At 46.1% G+C, this 21,451-nt stretch overlaps 1 long non-coding RNA gene across 2 annotated transcripts; it reads right to left on the bottom strand.

Moving 5' to 3' along the window:
* Positions 1-658: 658 nt before the first annotated feature.
* LOC139012984 (uncharacterized) lies at positions 659-19,607 on the bottom strand. 2 transcript variants are annotated; one of them, XR_011471906.1, is made up of 6 exons: positions 18,742-19,607; positions 15,173-15,280; positions 12,509-12,574; positions 3,491-3,640; positions 3,328-3,395; positions 659-1,192 (listed from the first exon to the last, which is right to left on the bottom strand). It is a non-coding gene; the product is annotated as an uncharacterized lncRNA (long non-coding RNA). The 2 variants fall into 2 exon arrangements; XR_011471905.1 differs by having other exon boundaries at positions 3,328-3,640.
* Positions 19,608-21,451: the final 1,844 nt, after the last annotated feature.

Raw genomic sequence — 21,451 nt, 5'->3', positions numbered from 1 at the left:
GAGGAGCCATAGAGACATCCCACTGGCTCCTGCGTCTGACTCGGGTGAGGAGATCCTGGTCTTTGCCTTAGAGTCAGATGCCACGACGGGGATGGAAGTGACGGGATCTTGGCAGGGGCACGTGCATGTTGTGTGTCAGACAATACAAGGGTCTGTGGCAGAGGATGGTTTCTGGTAGGTGGTAGACGGCTGTGTGTTCTTGCTCCTCTTCTGGTTGAGAAACAGGCTCTGTTTTCATCCCCTTGGATTTGGCCAAGAGAACCCAGAGGAAGGCCGCTGCGGGCCTGTCCCGGCGGGATCTTCACCTGCAGCTTCTGCCTCAGCTCCCGCTGGCCCCCTCTCCTGGGGTCTGGCCCCCGCGGCCATTGGCCCACTCTGGTCCGTGAGGAGAGAGGGCCCTGCTGCAGCTATGCCTCCACAGTGACGCCTGGGAGGGAGCCACCTGAGCCCCCCTGGTGCCTGCTGTGCAGAGTCCTGAACAAATGAATGGCTGTTGTTTGAAGCCACCAGGTTTGGGGAGTGTGTCCCTTGGCCACGGATAAACCAAAGAGCCACCCGCAGGAACAGTGTCCCGTCCACGTCTTTGTCACTGCCCCTCTCCAGCGATTACATTTTCCGAAATGTCAGGAGCAGTAAGCGTGACTGAAGTGTACATTTTATTTATTTTTAATATTTTTATTGATTTCAGAGAGGAAGGGAGAGGGAGAGAGAGAGAGACACATCGATGATGAGAATCACTAATCAGCTGCCTCCTGCACACCCCCCACTGGGGATCGAGCCCACAACCCGTGCATGTGCTTGACTGGGAATTGAACCGTGACCTCCTGGTTCACAGGTTGATGCTCAAGCCCTGAGCCACGCCCACCGAGCTGAAGTGTAGATTTTAAATATGCTTAATTAAAATCAAGGGAATACACTTCCATGTCATTCAACCTGGATTACATCACATACACATACTGAGCTACCAAACACCACCTTCCCCAACATGTTCTCCTGCTTCTGCTGAGTGTGTGTTCCAACGAAGACTGGCGCGGACACTGCGATCACAGGGAAGCAGCCCCGGGGCTGGGCCGAAGGGAGCCCCCGTCGCCGAGGCTGATGGCCTGTCGCCGCCACCGCTGGCCTCACGGCTTTGGCTTCTCCCGGTTTTGCTCTCCTCCTGCGTTTCATTTCCACAGCAGCGTTAACTGTGCTGTGGATGAAAGTTTCAGAAAGAACCATGAAGTACAGAGAGAAAAAGGGAACATTTTAAATAAAGACAAATTTAAAATGCCAAAGCCTTTGAAATTTCAAATCGTTTTCCCTCATTCGAAATCCATAAGCTCTAAATGAGAAGCCACCTGGAACCTCGGGCCTCGTGCGCGTGTTTTGCTGATCACAGGCTTTCTCTTCTCATGTCGCCCGGTTTTCATTTCGGGAGCTGGGAGCTCTACCCGGAGTTATTACCAAAATTGATTTTGCGTCTGCATCGAAGGCATTATCCCCTGCTTCTCTGAGGAAAATGGAGTATATATTTATCAAAGTGTCCTGGCCGAATAAAGGGAAGTAAAAGCTGGTAATGAGACCAACACATCTGTATCTTATTTAGGCAGGAGACCCGTTCCTTCACTTCAGAATCCTCTCCCGCCATCCTCAGCTGTGAGGGAGCCCCGGGGACAGCCAACGAGCCCCACGGAGACAGGGGCTGGGGCCCCAGGCGCCTGGGAAGGTGGCAGAGGAGACGGGTGCACCTGCAGGGCCTTCAGCACGCTGTGGAATTTCTATAGGTAATTACATGACAGGGGTCCTACGTGTCGGCCGTGAAATAACAGGCAGGGCTCCGGGCGTGGCTGCTCTTTGTGCTCAGATGGAGCCCTCCGTGGGCTGCCTCTACGCCTCTGCGTCCTGTCAGGATGCCCTGCAGACAGCAGCTCTTTCCTCCCGAAATACTGCCAGGCAAGCAGTTTTCCTCGCCACAGTATTAATTAAATTACATAAAACTGGCGGTGCTTAAATCCTGGCATCTGTATTGTCTCACTTAATTACACCCCTGGACTCCTTTCAACATTCTTCCATTTGCTGCAGGGACATCTATTGGCGAAAAGCGAAGAAATCAGATAGAAGTGATCAAGTGGGATTCGGATTCCTGTGGCCCTGCGCCCGCCCTGTGGAGTGGGGCCTCGGTCTGTCTGTCCCCGGCATTCCTACCCCGGGGCTGCCAGCTCGGACTAAACGCAGAGGGAAAATGTCACAGTGATGGGGACACGCCGTAAATGAAGGGCATTTTGAGTGTTGTCATAAATAAAACACGTTTCAACAGTCTTTCCACTTTTTTCAAGCCCATGCAAGAACACCTTCAAGTGGGAAGCAGTTTGCCAGGCTTGATTGTAGCAAGTCACATGCCAAATAAGAGGGTCCCTGAAGCTGGGGCAGAAGAGAAACTTCCAGAAGCCCTCCCTGGACATCCTGCTCAGAGGAGTGTTGTGAGCTTGGGTCGGCGGAGGTGACCCCTGCAGGCTGGCTTGGAGGGTGGGGCCAAGCAGAATAGCCAGGTGCCCAGCTCAGCTGCTCAAGACCTACTGCCAGAGAAGGGCAGATAAGTGAAGCCCACAAGACTTTTTAAAAAATATATTTTTATTGATTTCAGAGATGAAGAGAGGGAGAGAGAGGTAGAAACATCAATGGTGAGAGAGAATCATGGATCGGCTGCCTCCTACACGCCCCCCACTGGGGATTGAGCCTGCACTGGGGCATGTGCCTCGATGGGGAATCAAACCGTGACCTCCTGGTTCACAGTTCGATGCTCAATCACTGAGCCACGCTTGTTGGGTGCTCACAAGATTTTTCTTTTTTTGCAAATTCCTTTTTTTTTTTTTAATGGACATGTCCAGAATCAAATTAATTTCTTTCTCAGATTTGTTATCTTACTCTTTTTTTGGTCTTAATGAATGGCTATCATCCAAGCCAGAAATCTGAGATCATCTTGGGTCTCTCTTCTCATCTCCTACCTGCATCTACCTCTCGCGTCCCGTCTCACTCTCACTGCTGAGGGTAGAACAAGCACGCCCAGCTGGCCTATCTCCTCCAGGTCAGGGATCTGGGCTCCTTCCCCACATCCTGAACCCCCCACAATGCGTTTTCTAAAATGTGAATCTTGCCTGGTTACTCCTCGATGGCTCCAAATTGCCTGCACAATAAAACCCAAGCTGCTTAGCATAGAAATGGAGACCTCCACGGTCCAGGCCCTGCTTCCCTCATCAGCCTCATTTCTCTCCCTATTAAAGTGTTCACTGTTGTTGAACCAATGAAATGGGATCTATGGACTGAAGATTTGAAAATGATACTTACATTCTCCTGAGAAAACTCGGTGCTGAATTTGTTGGGTATTCTTTGTGGTGAAACAAAGAGAGGAACATCTGAGGTTTGATGAAGAAACAAAATTGTGCTGATCATAATGAAAATTTGGTGTTTTGGGGACTAACGTGGACACATTCAGCAATTCAGAAAATACCGTTATTAATCCAACAGCTAGAAAGTTTATTCATCTTTCTTCCCTCTGCCCACCAAATAATGATGAATGCCAGCGATATACCATCCAATGCGTCAGGCACTGGCCGCACGAACATGAGACAGGGCCAGCCTTCCAGGAGCTCACAGTTTCCTGCAGGAAGAGATGAGAAAGCATGTGTGATACAGCATGATCAGGGTATAAGAAGGCATCTGGCCTCAACAACCTGTATTAATTTGGTCTCTTTCTATTGCAGGTAGTAGAAAGTTCAGATCATTCTCAAATGAGCCAAAAAAAAAAAAAAAAAGGAAAAAATTTATTGTTAAACATAAAGGATAATTTCGGGAGCATTTTGCATTCAGTTATAGTTTGATCCAGGAACTCCAATCATGGTCCCAGATCTCTCTTCTTCTCTCTCTCACCTCCAGTTATGTCTCTGCTGGCTTTTTCATACATGGGCCATTGAAAATTCCAGGCCTATACTTTACCAGTTAATCAACTTTATAAAAACAAACAAAACGTTTCCCCTAATAATTCTATAAAATGGCCCCAGATGATTGAGAGTTCTTGCTTGGGTCATATGTCTACTCTTGATCCAAACACATGGCCAAGAGAATGAAGAGTCCTGCCTGATAAACACGATCAATCTTGGCGCCAAGTACAGGGTAAGCTTCATCTCGTCAATGCAGCGTCTGATCAATGCAGCTGGAGTAAGAACAGTGGTTCTCCAAAGAAAATTATCATGAAAAGGAGGAAGAGATGTTCAACAGGTAGAAAACAATATGAACCTGCCCCGGTCCTGGAGCTGAAACTTGAAGATGAGCGTTGATGAGAGCCATTCCAGGCAAAGGTAGCAGATATGTAAAGACAGAGCTATCCAAAAACATGGTACTTTCAGGTACATTTTAACGTTGTCTTAGCATGATGGGACCCATGTGGGTCGATGGCATGATAAAAGACCAGAAACACTGATTCTACTCAGAGTGAGCTGTGAAGTCCTTTAAAGTTGCAGCAATCTTTTGGGAAAGACCAAGTATGCCAGAAACACGCATGCCTTCAAATTTCAGAAATATTTGGAAAAGATTTTGCACAGCCCTCTTCTGAGGAATTATGACCCAGAGCTCCACATGCTTGGAACCTGGTTGTGATAGCCAAGTGGACACGAGATGGGTTTCTGACCTCAAGACAACCTGGGTGCACTCCGCCCCCAGGGACACCCCCGAGGTGAGTCACCTGTTGGACATGCCGGATCAGCATTGTGCAGGGAGAACCATCTGGTGAGTGGTAGATGGTGTGGGAGGGGAAGAGGGGTCGCAATTAAGTAACCTCAGAGGCAGGAATCAGAGACAGGAGTGACGATGATGTAGGTACTACACTGCTGGGTCTTGACCACCGCCTAGTTCTTCAGTGACATTTAGTTTTCAGGACACCAGGCTGTGTGACTGTCCTGTTTGGTCCAGCTGTGCAGATGACAGCACTGTTTTCTCTTGAGAATCCTCACAAGGAACTCCTATCCTTATGGCGGTCCTAGAAGAACCATGTGTCTTGCTTCTAAAGGAGCTCAAGTAATTTAAGGTCCCGCACCTGCCAGAGTCTTCGCGTTAACATTGGACAGATTCTGAAGCACAGGGTTATGAAACACATGCTAACATTCTGTTTTTCAATTAGTTAAACATGAGCATGCACCCTAAATTGAGGGCGTTAACCAAATATTTCATTTTTTTCACGTGCACGGGAAGTTTTCCTACCGCCATTACATCAGAAGTCTTTATTTTCAGGATCCTTACTGGGTAACAGTCAATGATTTTCTTAACCAAGTGGTGCTTTTGCGATCATGGCTGAATACCTAGGACTTCGGCCTTCTTGGTACTCAGGTTGGGTACAGCAGGCCTGAAACATGTTAACGCAGAAACATGTCAGCACCGTCTGAAACGCCTGTCCATGACACACGGGCACGTCGCCCCCTCTAAGGGTGTGCAGACTCGCGCTGGCATCACAATAGTATCTGTTTCAGTCTATATAGTGTTTTCCATGGAGGCTCGCAACATTCTGTTTGCCTTTAACTATACGAGGTTGACCGTGTGGACGTGAAATCAGTGGGTGAACAACAATCCTTGAAATTAATTTACGTACATTATTCACTTTGGGGGATGCAAAACACACCCCATCACTCATCACATCAAATAATTGCTCTTATAAAAATATTTCAACACAAGACATGGGATACCTTTTTCTTTTCTTGTTCTAGAAAAGAGGACCAGAAATGGCACACCTGAGACTCTGTGGGTGGGTTTCACAGATAATTCGACGCTGGGGCAGAGTCTGGGTTCCTAATTGAGCAGCTTCTCTCCCGGCAGGTTCTGATTAGGTTGAAACATTTACACTCGTATTTGTTATCGGGGAGAGATAATTAGATATTTCCACCGCAAGATAATTTACATTAATGGGCCATAACTTTCAATGTGTAGTTTTAAACTGCACATTTAAATAATATAATATCTGTCTCCCTCAATTTTACTGTAATTGTCTCCATGTGGTGGCTTTATTTTTCTTTTCCAAAGCACAGTTGACGAAAACAACACACTGAACGACTTTAGTTTGGTAGTTTGAAAGTTTAGATGAGGTTACCCAGCAAACTTGTTCGGAATTTAACTAAATTCTTAGTGTGGAAAATGAAAGTGGCTTTGAACTTTATCTAAAGATATAAGATGAATACTACGTGGTACATACATGTCCTGGGGGGGGGGGGGGGCGGGCTGTGAGACACGGTGGAATTTCCTTCTTAGTCATTTCTGTGTATAACCCAAAATACCCACCAGCTGTTCATTAGAAGCAAGGCTCGCCTCAGCTACACACCTCAGCTTGTTCTTGGTCTAGGGTTGGTCAACAATACTTTGGTGTAATGTGTGCACTGAATATTTTGCCTATTCATCCGTTCAAATATTCTGTCAGCTACAATTTGTGGGCTGAGTAGGATCCCGGGATAGAGGCAGGAAAGCCCTAACAAGCCCACGATAGAAGACTACAGGTCTACCTGTTCCCCCTTCAGATGGGCTCTGCACTAGGTCAGTATTATCACCGAAGACTCACCTACAAAATGGGATGCAAGGAACGAGGGCTTCAGAAACATGAAAGGATGCTCTGACCTCGGGGACGTCCATGTGGTCTGAACGATCCTTTAATTAGAGATGGAAGGGACTGTCCTCAACTCAGGTCACCTTGGCGAAGTTGTGCTTAAGCCCTAATTAATTATTTTATGCCATCTTTTTATAGCACTTTAAGAAATATTGAAAGATTCCAATTTCTCAAGAGTTTAGAGTGACAACAATATATATGCAGGCCAGGGCCTTCAGACACCTGGAGCAGAATGTCTCAGGTGTTAGAGTCAGAAGTTATGACCTTCCTGAGTTACTTAACTCCTTAGAGGTTCAGTTTCCTCATCAATAAATGATGGTGTTATTGGTGACACTAAGTACACATTCTGTGTCACTTCATATATTAAAGTATAAACAACACGCAAATGCTCGAATGTTAATGCTAAGAATAACAAAGTCATAATACTCGTCAAAAGGATGATAATCTCCACAGAAGGCCTTTATCTGACCTTCAGGAAGCGATGCTAACCACCCGATCCGTGGCGTTTCCCAGACACGTGTCCTTCGGAGCTCCTTCGCTCATGATGCATCTTCCCCGGGCAACACAAACATTCCCCGAGCAAACTTGCTCATGCTGCTAATTAGTCACATCTGGGATCAAGTTTTTGCAAAGATAAGAGGCAGCGCATCGTCTGATTTATGAGTGTGTTTTTTAAAAAACTATAGCATCGGATTGAAAAATGCAGTTTGATTCTACAGCGTATTACATCCACGTTATTCATGCGTTAATGTGAACCATTGCACACGAAAGGCCACTTTCATAGTCTAAAAACAGCCAAGTAAAGAATGAACAGCTAATGAGCCTTCCCGCTTCATTTGTTTTTAGCATTGAAATATATCTTCAAAGACCCACGCCACTGACCATGGTCTGGGTCTCCGTGTCGAATGGTTTCTTTGGCAAAGAAAGAGAAAGCTGCTTTGAAGGCTGTTTTCCTTCCAGAATGTCTGTGGCATCCACATTCGACTGAACTAGATTAATTGGGTGTTATTTGTAAAAAAAAAAAAAAAAAAAAAAAAAAGGTGACTTTGGGCTGCCATTCCTGCAGGCCGCCCTGCCCAGCTACTGCTGATGCCTGTCAGATAAGGGGGCCATGGAAGCTTCTAGTCCGCTGTACGGGGTGCCGGCAGCTTCCCTTCCAGCACGTTTCTCCTCTGTGTGCAAAGGTCACAGTCCTGTGCCTGCCATTCAAATGCCTTTTGATCAGTCCCGTGGAGTCATTCTTCAATGCAAAGCCAATGTGTGGCGCCCAAATATACAAAGTGAATTGAATTGCATTGCATTGGTCATAAAAGCCACATCACAAGACGATTATCACTAGTACACTTTCCTAGCTTAGGACTGGATTATATATCTATATCTATATCTATCTATATCTATATCTATATCCATCTATCTATGTGTGTGTGTGTGTGTGTGTGTGTATTTTACTGAATTCAGAGAGGAAGGAAGAGGGAGAGATAGAAACATCAATGATGAGAGTCATTGATTGGCTGCCTCCTGCACGCCCCTCACTGAGGATCAAGCCCACAACCCAGGCCTGGGCCCTGACCAGGAATCAAACCATGACCTCCTGGTTCATAGGTCGACATTCAACCACTGAGCAACACCAGGAGGGCCAGGATTTAACATATTAATGCAATAAGTGCGTGCCCTCTTGTAGGTCCTTGAACTACTAACCCTCTGAAGCACACTTACTGCACACGGGCCCCCCAGGCCTTCCAGGCACCAGGCATGCATGGGACCTATGTTCTCATACAGTGAAACACACCATAAAGAGTTTAAAAGGGACTGTATCCGATGATAGAAATCCTATATAATAAAAGTCTAATATGCTAAATGTCCAACCATTCGTTTGACCGTTCAACCAGTCGCTATGACACCACTGACCACCAGGGGGCAGACGCTCTCACTGGTAGGTTAGCTTGCTGCTGGGGTCAGCCGATCGGGACTGGATGAGATGGGCCGGACACACCCTGGAGCCCTCCTGCAGTCCCTCCCTGGCCTCTAAAATATTTCTTCTAATTAATTTCCTTTCAATGTGCATGAATCTGTGCACTGGGCCTCTAGTGTAGATAGAAATGTATTATGAAGAAAAATGAAAATAATATGGACACTTTGGGGTTATCAGTCCTTGAGAAGATCCCGGAGGGGGTTTTGGCAGCCCCCGGGGGAGTGCCGTGGGGGCACCAGACAATGGGCAGCTCGGAGGTGACTGTCTCTCAGAGACTGGCCTCTGGAAGGAAGGGGAACTTGGGCGGAAGTGAGGGTGGGAAGGAAGACCTGCTGGCCAGGATGAGAACTCTAGATTTTGTGGAACATGATCTGCAGTCAGAAGTGTATTTTTCAAAAATTTCCATGTGTGTTTAAGTCATTTAGATTTCCTATTTTGGTTGAATTGTTTGTGTGTCCCAAGATGGTAGTGCCCTCTGTATCCCTGAAGATCATCGAAGAATATGGCATCCATGGATGTTTCTCAATATTTTTTCTTTAACAAGAAATGGTAACATAATTAATTCCCTCTAAACACAGGAAAAAAATAAAGATCTACAGTAAGTATCTACTAGTATATGGAGAATTACAAAATTACTGATTTCCTGGCTAATTAGTATATAATTAACTTCAAATAAATCTGTCTTATTTTAAGGGTTACTGGGCCTTGATAAGCAGAACGGCCATCAAGTATGTAAATATCAACTTGTACAATTGCAATATCAAGAACACAATGGTTGTTGGACATGTGCAGAAGCGGTCATGAAATTCATAGGACAAGGGCTTAAAAGACTGAATTCACAAATACATGAAAAGATGTGCAAACTTGTGGTAATCAGGGAAATAAAAGTCAAACCGGAGTCATAAATATTTTGCACTTCTATTTGAAAAAATTAAAAACTCAACAATAGTTGTGGAGGACTGATGGAACCATGACTCGTTGCTTGTGAGAATATATACTTGTGTAAGTATTTTGAAAAACAATACGGTTTACCTGGTCAAGTTTAGGAAAAACACACCCTGTAATTGAGTTACTCTGCTCAGAGGTGTATGAGTGAGAACCTAGGGAGAAAGCCACAGCAATTTAGAAACAAAGATTCAACCACATGAGGATGCATTAAAAAGATGTATTCTTGCCATGGAATGTGTTAGAGCAATGAAAACAAATAAGCCATCAACACAGATGACTCAAATACAACATAAAATAGTTCCAGAAGAATGCACATGGTGCGTTACAAGTTATAAATATATAAAACAATAACGTATACATAATGCATATTTCTCAAGGATACACATAAGCGACGATAGTTCGTGGAAATTATAACCATATTGGTTTGCCACAGGAAAGAATGATAAAATTACCGTTTCTGTTTGTGAACATTAACTTCTGCCACATTGTCAAAGACTATCTGATTGATCTTCCCATGAACATGCTCAGTTGGGTGGAGCCGGATTAGTTCATTTATCTTTATTAATAGCTGATGAGAGAATGCTTTTTAACTTTGATTTCAGGAAGTTTCTTTAACACAAAGTAAGAGATATAGCAAAAGTCTTTAACGTAATGTTTGGTAGACATTCATAAAACCCCTATTACATGACAAATTCCCAAAATTAAAGTAATATCCAAGTCTTTATTTTTCTAAGTTTGCCTTTTTTTGTCTGTAGAAAAACAAAAAGCCCACTAAAGAACTTTATCACTCTATGTTAAATATGGAATTTCCTAAAAAATTAAAAATAGAACTGCCATATGATCTAGCAATTAGTTTTAGATGTACAACATGATTCAACATTTGCATTGCAAAATGATCACAATAAATGTAGTTAACATCGGACACCATACATAATTACAATTTATTCTGGTGATGAGGACTTTTGAGATTTACCATATTAGCAACTTTCGAATGTGCTATATAGTATGCAGTCACCATGCTGTATATTATGACCCCATGACTTACTTATTTTGTAACTGAAAGCTTATACCTTTTGACCCTCAAATCTGGCAATTCCAATTCTGGGTATTTATTTTTAAAAAAAGAAAAATCACTAATTTAAAAATATATATGCATTCCCATGTTCATTGCAATATTATTTATAATAGCCAAGATATGGAAACAACCTAGGTGTCTGTAGATAAATGAGTAAACAAGATATAATATAAAGATGGAATATTACTCAGTCATAAAAAAGAATGAGCCCTTGTCATTTGCAACAACATGGATAGACCTGGAGGGCCTTATGGAATTAAACATTTATAGTAAGGTTCTTGATACAAAGTTGATGTAAAAAAAGTCCATTGTTTTTCTATATACCAGCAATGAACAAGTGGAATTGTAATTTAAAAACACTATAACATTTTACATTTGCACCCTCCAAAAATGAAAATATTTAGGCACAAATCTAATAATATATGCACAAGACCTATATGAGAAAAACTACAAAACTCTGATAAAGTCAAAGAACTAAATAAATGGAGAGATATTCCATGTTCATGGATAGAAAGACTCAATAATGTCAAAATATCAATAATTTCCAACTTGACCTACAGATTCAATGCAATTCCAATCAAAATCCCAGAAAGTTATTTTGTGGATATTGACAAACTGATTCTCATGTTCATGGGGAGGCTTACGACCCAGAAGAGCCAACACAGTAAGAACTAATGATGTTACAGGGCTGACACTACCCAACTTCAAGACGAACTGCAAAGCCACAGCAAGGGATCAAGTCAGGGTCGCATTGGGAAAGAATAGACAAGCAGATCAGTGAAACAGAATAGAGAGCTCCCAAACAGATCCACACACACAGACTCAACTGATTTTGACAAAGGAGCGAAGGCAATACAATGAAGCAAAGAGTCTTTTCAACAACTAATCCTGACACACCATATGCCAAAAAAAAAAAAAAACGACTCTAAACACAAACCTTATAACCTTCACAAAAATTAACTCAAAATGGATCATGGACCTACATGACCTTGGGCACAGCGATGCCTTTTCAGACAGGACACCAAAACCACAATTCATGAAAGAAATAATTGACAAAATGGACTTCATTAAAATTAACACTTCTGCTGTAGAAGACAACATCTAGGTAATGAGAAGCCAAGCCACAAACAGGGGTCAACACTTGCAAAAGATACATCTGATAAGGACCATTATCCAAAATATGCAAAGAAGTCTTGAAACTCAGTAAGAAAACAAAGAGCTCCTTGCACAGAGGACCAATGACCTTAAGAGACTCCTCACTAAAGAAGATGTACGGGTGGTACATAAGCAAATGAATAGATGCTCCAGATCTTACATCATCAGGGAAATGCAAATGAAAACAGCAATGAGATGCCACTGCACACCTATTGGAATGGCCAAAACCTGGACCACTGACACCAGATGCTGGCCAGGGTGTGGAGCCTCAGTAGCTCTCGTTCACTGCTGGTGGGACGGGGGAAAAGGACACAGTAAAATGGGGCCATGCAAACACCTGCCCATGAATGTGTGTAGCAGGTTTAGTCATAATCCCAAATCTTGGAAACAACCATGGTGTCTTAGTAGGAAGCAGTCATGGATGAATAACCTGTGGTCCATCCAGACCAGCGGTTCTCAACCTGTGGGTCGCGACCCTTTTGGGGGTCTAACAATCCTTTCACAGGGGTCGCCTAAGACCATCCTGCATATCAGATATTTACATGACGATTCATAACAGTAGCAACATTACAGTTATGAAGTAGCAACGAAAGTAATTTTATGGTTGGGTCATAACATGAGGAACTGTATTTAAAGGGCCGGAAGGTTGAGAACCACTGATCCAGACAATGGAATAATATTTAGTGCTAAAAAGAAATGAGCTAACAAGCCATGCCAAGACATGGGGAAAACTTACGTGCATATTCTAATGAAGACAGCCATCTGAACAAGGTACATACTGTGACTCCAGCTCGACGACATTCTGGAAAAGACGGGACTATGGTCACAATATGAAAGATCGGTGGCTGGCAGGTTTGGGGAAAGGATGAGTAGGCGGAACACAGAGGATTTTTTAAAGCAATAAAACACTCTGTATAATATTACAACGCTATATGCTATCTGACTTTTGTACAAACCCGTAGACTGTGCAATACTAAGAGTGAGCCCTAAGGTAAGCTATGGATTCGGAGTGATTCTGAGGTGTTCGTGTAGGCTTCTCCTTGGGAAAACAAAGTACTAGCCTAGTAAATGGCGTTGGTACGGGGAGGCTGTGCACGTGTGGGAGAGGAGGTGCGTGTGAAACCTCGCTACCTTCCTCTCAATTTTAGTGTGAACCTGAAAGCGCTCTGAAAAACACAGGCTTTAAAGGTAGAAGAAACTGCTTCCTAAGCCATTGCACATCCCACAGACGTGAGGCGGCTGTTCCCAGGCTGTGGGGGTGTTTGAGGAATAGTGTTTTGGGTCTGGATGGAAGAACAAGAGTGATGGTTCGGGCAGGAGACTGATTCTTGGAGAAATGGTTTTCATAAACGTGTTGACTCCGATGTGCTAATGAACAACGTGGGCCTGGTCCTCGCGTCTGAGAGGGAGCGGGTGCTTCCTCAAGGGCCCAGCGAGTTGCTAAAACCTGCAAAAATGGCCTCGGAACATGGGAACGGGAAACCAAATTTAGTTTTGCTTGTAAATAAGAAATATGCGGAACCCAAACACATATGTTCTGTGCTAAATGCTCCTCAGATTAGCATCATCAGAAAGTGGGATCTGCTAATTCCAGATCAAGGCGCGAGTTTGGGCCCATCTGCTTCTTTGCACAACTTGAGGATCTATCACCGTCTCAGGGAGAACAGAACCCCGCGCTCACTGCCATTGTAATAACTGTGTCCTTTATGGGGTACCCCTCACCCAAAGTCTCCCCAGCCCGCTGCAGGCACCGAGGGTCCCATAGCCATTGTGGGGAGAGGGGAGGCGAGGCAGCGGTTCCCCGTGAAATATTAAACAGCGACTGGGGATCAGAGCAGAGAAGAAAATCGCATTCACGAAACAGTGGGGAGGGAATCCAGCAAAGACCACGGTTGCCTGGGATGAGATGGGAGGGACATGGAGGCCTGACCTGCGTGCACAGCAGCTGGGGGCCGCCCCGTGTCTTCCACGCAGTCAGCTTCTCTCCAGCCTCGGGTGCCGGCCACGACCCTGCAGGATGGGCACCAGCCCCGAGTAGCACCAGCTGGTGACCTTCCTCAAGGTCGCCCCTCCCAGAGGTGAGCAAGCCTGCTCTGTGCTGAGCACAGGAGCTGCAGGTCTGAGGTGTAGGGCAGTGGTCGGCAAACTCATTAGTCAACAGAGCCAAATATCAACAGTACAACGATTGAAATTTCTTTTGAGAGCCAAATTTTTTAAACTTAAACTATATAGGTAGGTACATTGTTATTAACTGAATTAGGGTACTCCTAAGGCTTAGGAAGAGCCACACTCAAGGGGCCAAAGAGCCGCATGTGGCCCGAGAGCCGCAGTTTGCCGACCACTGGTGTAAGGGAACCACTGGCAAGTCCAAGGACACAGCGGGCAGACTAAGGCCCAGCCCCAGCCTGAACGCCCACCTGCCGGTACCCAGTCTCCTCTGCTGGACTAGGTTCCCATACTCCTCCCGATGAAGGAGCCAGGACCGTCCCCCCTGGGGACATCGCTGGTTTCGGATGGGAGGCAGGACGTGTGTAAGGATGCAACGCAGCCCCACAACCACAGGCCCAGGGACGAGTACAGATGCCAGAAAACCCTTTAATCCTCCACTAGAAACTTCACCCTTTTCTTCCACTAAAAATGCTTTTGCTCCAACAGGCTGAGCAGCTCTTTGCACGCATCTATTTTAGAGCCTGAATTTTCAGGACCGAAAGGTCCTGTCCACACTTCACTGACATCAGGTTGGTAGAAAGGGACTCTTCAATACAGGAATACTTTCCGAGTAGCCACCGACGCTCACTCCTTGGGAAGGTAACGTGAAGATTTTACACCTTTCTTTGCTTTCAAATACCCCACAGCATGAGGTTTAACAATTCCTACGTGACTCAGGGTCGTTGAGCACCCATCACTTGGCTGTGCCATCACTGAACAGCACAACATCAGCCCCGACTCCGAGTGGCCTTGATTCTATGCCTTTGAAATCTTGTGTCTGATTTTCATAATTTTAGGGGCTCTCTCCACTTCCTGCCTCTTGCTGCTCAGAGCAACGCCCTGGTCCTTCCATTCTTCCCCCTTTCACTTGTAAATGTGCCACAATTATTTCCCAAATGTGTGTGAAGTGAGAGTAAGTTAGGGTCCTGAGCGAGCACTGAGGAGCCAGCTTGACACAAAACCTATGACTTCCGAGTCATTGGCCTTGAAAGACCTGACTACTTCATTTTTTTAAGGTAGAACCTAGCATTTTTAGATCTTCATTCTGCTGTTGGAATTGAGAACCAGACATACGTAATAAACCTCCAAAAATCGATCCCGAAAGGCACTTTCTGCTCAGGGCGAGCAGGCATGGAAGAAGCATGTAGACAGCTGGCTTCTCTGTACCACCAGCCACTGTTTCACTCCCTACCTGGGCCCATTTGCAATCCAGACGGTGAGGCCACTGGTTAAGGGGCTCCCAGCACATGAAGTGGGGCGGGAACACGGCCTGTCAGCTTCCTGGCTGCGGCTGGAATCTCTGCCAACAGGAGAACGAGTAATATGTACCTACTTCCCGGCGAGTTCAGTAACGCACAGGCCCTATTGACACATATGAAAAATGTTAACATAAGATTTTCAATTTCAAGATGAATTACTTCTCTGAAAGGTGTTTCCCAACTGGACGATCAATGTGCGCCTCTGTCCACAGTGGAGCGCCCCCTAGTGGCAAAAGGCTAGAAACAACTTACCCTAAAGAGGGGCTATGGCTCATCCTCATGGTGGGTAATGAACAGCCGTGAAGAGGAGCCAAGGCGGCGGTGATGAACCGTAAGGGGCGGCTCTGCCCCGAGCCGGTCGGCTGGACCCTGTGAGCAGCAGGCCCGCGGGCATCACACGCTGGGCATTTGATCCTCCCTCTCCTGCCTGCTACCCGGTGGACCAGCAGGAAAAAATGGGGCCGCCTCCGTCCCTTCGGAAATGCCTGGCTTTGCCTTCCTGGTGAGAAGCACCCACAAAGACCTGGCATGAGCTGCTCACCATTTGCATCCGCAAGCGGTTCCGCACCTCTTGGGGAAGACGAATATTTAAATTCATAGGGTCAGTTATAAGAAGTGTATGATCAAAAGTATAGATTTTTGGTCCCCAGATTTTCCAGTTTCGGGAACCTATAAAATTATAAATATACTAAGATACAATGCTTCCCTTATGTACTTTGTCAAGGAAGTCTAAGTAAAAACTACCCCTTACGTCACCGTTTCATAAAATAAAGCTCGTTAGACACCAAAAAAATAGGAAGTGCCTGATAGCGAGAGAGCAATAAGATCATTGCTTCTATTTCTAAATGTAAATGCAGACACCTTTTACCTTAACAATTCCTGACATTTTATAATATGTCCTTTTTCTCTTTTCCATTCGGGGACTGTACTCATGCGGGCAACATGACGGACCTGGGATGCTCACCTCTTCCAGCCAAATCTCAAGTTCGTTCCCTTCCCTGCTCGAGGGCCCGCTACTCCCTCCCGTCAGCGAGGGGGCAGGTCCAGGGGCAGGTTCTGCCGCCGTGCTCCTGCCTCCACGATTTCCCTTTTCTGTAAGTGTCCGGCTCCTGGCAAATCCCTGCTGGTCTGCATCTCCGTCATGTCCATGGGTGTGTGACTCTCTGTCATGTCCATGGGTCTGTGACTCTCCGTCATGTCCATGGGTGTGTGACTCTCCATCATGTCCATGGGTCTGTGACTCTCCGTCATGTCCATGGGTGTGTGACTCTCCGTCATGTCCATGGGTCTGTGACTCTCCGTCATGTTCATGGGTGTGTGACTCTCCGTCATGTCCATGGGTGTGTGACACAGCAGGAGGGATCTTCCTGAATCTGTTCATCAAATGGCTAGAAACAGAACTCTATACACAGTCTCGTTCTGGTCTCCTCTAACCACAGTCACGTGTCCCCGACTGCCTGGAAATGTTTCTATGTAAACATAGCAGGTCTTCCCCCACCCCCCACCTGTAATATCTGCTTCAAAGGTGTAGGTGCTGCCATCTCCCAGCTCCCTTTGCCCAAGGCATGAAGGTTGTGGAGCAGCTCCCCCCCGACCCACTCTCTCCATGTGACCCTTCTTTCCTGGTTGTCGAGACTTCTGATGCCCTGAATCACTGTTGCTTCACTGAATCACTGAACACAGTGACTTGCCCTCAACTCCCAGACCCATTGGGCAAATCTCAATCCTTGTTTAATGCAACATCCACTTTTTCTAACCACTCAGCCAACATACACACCTTTCCATATTTTAAATTTTAGTTTTCAATTATAGTTTACATTCAGCTAATGGTTTCCAGAAGGGAGAGGGTTGGGGGGGCTGGTGAAAAAGGTGAAGAGCTTGAGAAGTAGAGATTGGTAGTCACAAAACAGTCACAGGAACGTGAAGTACAATATAGGGAACGTGAAGTACAATATAGGGAATTACAGTCAATACTGTTGCAATAACTAGGGATGGTGGCAGGTGGGCACTTAAAATATCTGGGGGGACCACTATGTAAAGCATATGATAGCTTAACCCCTGTGGTGCACACCTGAAACTGGTACAAAATAACTGAACAAAATAAGCAACCTGAGTCACGGATACTGTTAGAGAAAATGTGTCAGAAAATGTTCTCCATCGATTTTTGTTCTGAATCCCTGTTGCTTCCAGCTACACCTCACTATTTCCTGCCTCACCTTTACCAAACACCTCACTGTCACTTCATAGAGAGAACAGAGGCCATGTGACAGATCTTTTACCTTCGGATCATCCTATCCCTCTACCCCTGTGTCTAAGTGGCCTTCTTCTTCACTGACACCATTGGAAAGAGGTGAGTAACCTACCTAAGGCTAACCCGGATGCCGTGTCCATATTATCACACCTCCTTTAGTCAATCTCAAATTCATTCACTCATTAAGTAGCTACTTTGTACCAGAGATCGTAGGAGTCATTGACAATACAGTGATATTCAGTCTCCTACCTTAAAAACTTAGTGTTCAGCGGGAAGAGAAAGACAAAGGCATGGCCAATTACTATGCAAGCAATCCTATTAGAGCTATTATAGACACCCGACTTTCTGGATATGCAAATGTACTAATTATCACTCACTTAAAAATCAAGAAGGTATACAGATTGTCAGGGACCAAATTATTTTAATTCTAAAGTCTCCTTACTACCTCTTTCCTCAGTTTTCACTGAGGTAGCTGGGTACCCTTAACAACATGAAATTCTGGTAACTTTAGCTTAAAATGAATAGAAGCATAAGGCAGGTGCTGTGTGAGCTGGAAAGGCGGTGTTAATGATGCTACCAGGCAATTCGAGTAGCATGAAAAGCAAACCCTCTGAATTGCTAAACTTTAGAAACTTCCTCCTCCGCCACAGCCATTACCCTGCTTTCTATGCACTGCAGGTTGGAATGTGGTGTCCATATACCTTGAAATGAGGTGATTAAACAGCAACACCCTGAGCTGTTTTCACAGCCTCTGCTTCCTGGAGAATGCCGAACTGATCGGCACAGAAAGAACCGTGATCTGTATATACCTACGTGACAGGGGCGAGTGTGAGCAAATGCACACATTAATATGCACACATATGCACACACACAAGCTCATGGACATGCAGGCACACATGTGCATGTATCTTCACACACATTCAAACATACATATGAATCTACACACCTGTGCATACGTTTATATTCTTGAACTTAAAGTAAAGACTTTAACCCAAAAAAGAGTGCAAAGTTCCTTCTGGCAGTCACAACACATCATGCCAAAGAGAACAGAGAACACAGCTGAGAGGTGAAGCTCAAGGAATGTACTCAGGTACACACCAAGTTGTCATCTCACACGACCGACCATCAGCTACTTACCCCGGGAGAGCCGATTGAGGAGTAGTCCTTCAAAAGACATGCTCACCTAAAGACCATCACCTACTTACACCGGAAGAGCCGTATGAGGAATAGGCTTTCAGAAGAAACACTCACCAACGCCTAGAATGTGACTTGATTTGGGAGGGAGGTCGTTGCAGATGTGAAGATGCAGGTCGTGGGATGAGGTCTACCTGGAGGAGGGCCGGCCTGAAATCCATGGCAAGTGTCCTCGAGAGAGAGAGAGAAGGGGACAGGGAGACGGAGGCCACCTGATGACAGAGGCAGAGCCTGGAGCAACGTTGTCTATCGACAAGGATATGACACTTAAAGATTATTCTCCAAAGTGATGAATAATAAGAACCTGTAACCAAGATTACTCCGCCCAGCAAAGCTCTCATTTAGAACTGAAGCTCAAAGAGCTTCACAAACAAGAAAAAGCTAAAGGAGTCCATTGCCACCCAACCAGTATTACATGAAATGCTGAAGGGCATTCTTGAGTAAGAGAAGATAAAAATATGAATAAAATGGCAACAAATACATATATGTCAACAATTGAATCTAAAAATCAAAACAAACAAGAAATCTAGTGAACAAAATAAACCGGTGAATAAAATAGAAGCAGAGGCAGGGAAGCATGGGACAGACTAACGAATCTCACAGGGAAGGGGAGAGAGCGGGCGGGAAGAGATTAACCAAAGATCTTACCTATGGACACAGACAGTAGGGTGCTAGAAGGGGGCAATGGGGGCATCTTAATATTCTCAACAATAAAGATTTTTAAAAAGATTGTCCTCTGACCAAAGATGTTTCCGAAATCTTCAGTGGCGAGAACCCGAGAGCAAGAAGTGGATACGCCTGTGTTCTCAGCGGGGTGTCAGGGTACACACAAGCAGGCCCTCCAGTCCGCAGGAGGCACACACGGAAGATGAGGACTCAACTACCAGTGTCAGCGAATGCCTTGCCCGGGCTGAGAGGCACGAATGGGGGCGAGTGATGAAATGGAACACGGGAGGGCACAGGGTAGCACAAAGCAGTACCTGGACTTCAATTGCTCATTCAGGGGGACAGTAGGGGCCCCCCAACCTTGAGAAAGGAAAAGGATGCTGAGGTGGAAGCTTTGCCTTCTTGTAACCAAGGGGAAGCTCCCCTAGAGCACAGCGGGAGCCTGGCCCGGTCACAGCACCGTGTCTGTCCCTCTGCACCGTCACCTCCTCTCCCACTTCTCCCCCCGCTCGCAGGGAGGGCAGCATTCCCACTGAGGCAGCGGACACGTGTCTAGTTCCTCCAACTCAGTCACCTGAGGAAAGCCTGGAGGTTGTTCCACTAAGACAGTGGTTCTCAACCTTCTGGCCCTTTAAATACAGTTCCTCATGTTGTGACCCAACCATAAAATTATTTTCGTTGCTACTTCATAATTTTGCTACTGTTATGAGTCGTAATGTAAATATCTGATATGCAGGATGGTCTTAGGCGACCCCTGTGAAAGGGTCGTTTGACCGCCGAAGGGGTCTCAACCCACAGGTTGAGAACCGCTGACTTAAGAGGCTATAATGAGCGAGAGAGAGAGAGAGAAAGAAAGAGAAAGAGAGAAAGAGAAAGAGAAGGGGGGGAAGAGAGGGAGAGAGAGAGGGAGAGAGAGATGGAGAGAGAGAGGGAGGAGAGAGGACGCTGCCAGTAGGCAGGTATCCACTGTGTTTCAGTCCGAGTTGTGACCGAGGTGACTCCATGCTCTCTTCTTAGTCCTTTATTGGGACATGACAGAAGACACCATCGTCTGAAGTTTCCAAATAAAGTATAGGAGACGCTCCCGACACCTGGGCGAGGCCTCTTCACCCGTCGGCGAATGGCCAGCGTCATGGTGCCTCTCCTCTCCTGCCCAGGAGACTAGAGCTCAGTCACCAGCTGCCCTCACTCCCATGATGATGAGAGCCAGGACGGCTCAGTGCTCACTACAGAGCTGGTGGGGGTGGTCTATCAATTCCCATCAACAACCCTGCACCACCCTCCGGCTCACAGCCTTCTCCCTCACGTCGGGGTGATGTTTGGTCCAATGCCGATGCCCTAGAGGAGGACCTGGCACCCGGCGGCCACGGGTAACATGTGTTGGACAGATCTATCTGCTGGCCTCTACTCCATATTAGTACTGGTTCCAACATCTACCGGGGACCGTTAGGGTTCTGTGCCCCTCACTGACCCCCTGGCATTGTGACACCTTGTGGAGGTGACCAGACCCTTGGGAGGAAGGAAGAGAAAGATGGTGTAGGCCCCAGGATGGAAGAAAGGAGGCGCTGGCCCTCACCCCCAGTTCCAGGCTAAAGGTGAAGAAGGCTCAGTGGTTCTGAGCATGCCTGTTTGTCTCCCCCTCCCCCCTCCTCCTTTCCCCCTTCTTCCTTTCCTCCTTCCCTCCTTCCTCCTTCCTCAGAGGCTCTTTAATCATGTGCCTGTGTGTTCCCTCCCGCTAGGAAGTAAGCTTCTGCGCCAAGGCTCTGCTGAGCCACCCCCGGGGCCATCACGGTGCCTCACAAACAGCATTTCTCCGAAGAAACACTATTAAACAATATTTTTGAAAATGAAGCTTCAATAACAGAGCAGCAGAACTCACCGGGAAATGGCTTCTGGGAATCCAGCGAGATGCCATCCGTGGGAGCCTTGCTTTGAAGGTGGCACCTTCAGCCTGGCAGGTGTGGGCGGAGGGGAGCGGGGTTTGCCCATTAGAGCTTAATTGACTGCCTCTCTCCTTCCTTCCGGCTGAGCAAAGGGATGCGTGCAGCCCAATTAGCCTGCAGCTTCCTAGGATTTGGTTGTGCAGATATTTACACCCCTA

Source organism: Myotis yumanensis, unplaced genomic scaffold, assembly GCF_028538775.1.
Source record: "Myotis yumanensis isolate MYYU_CA2020_CCGP unplaced genomic scaffold, mMyoYum1.0.hap1 SCAF_6, whole genome shotgun sequence".
NCBI classification, from domain to species: Eukaryota; Metazoa; Chordata; class Mammalia; order Chiroptera; family Vespertilionidae; genus Myotis; species Myotis yumanensis.
The sequence above is the reverse complement of the archived record's forward strand: the minus strand, read 5'-3'. Positions and strand labels throughout refer to the sequence as shown.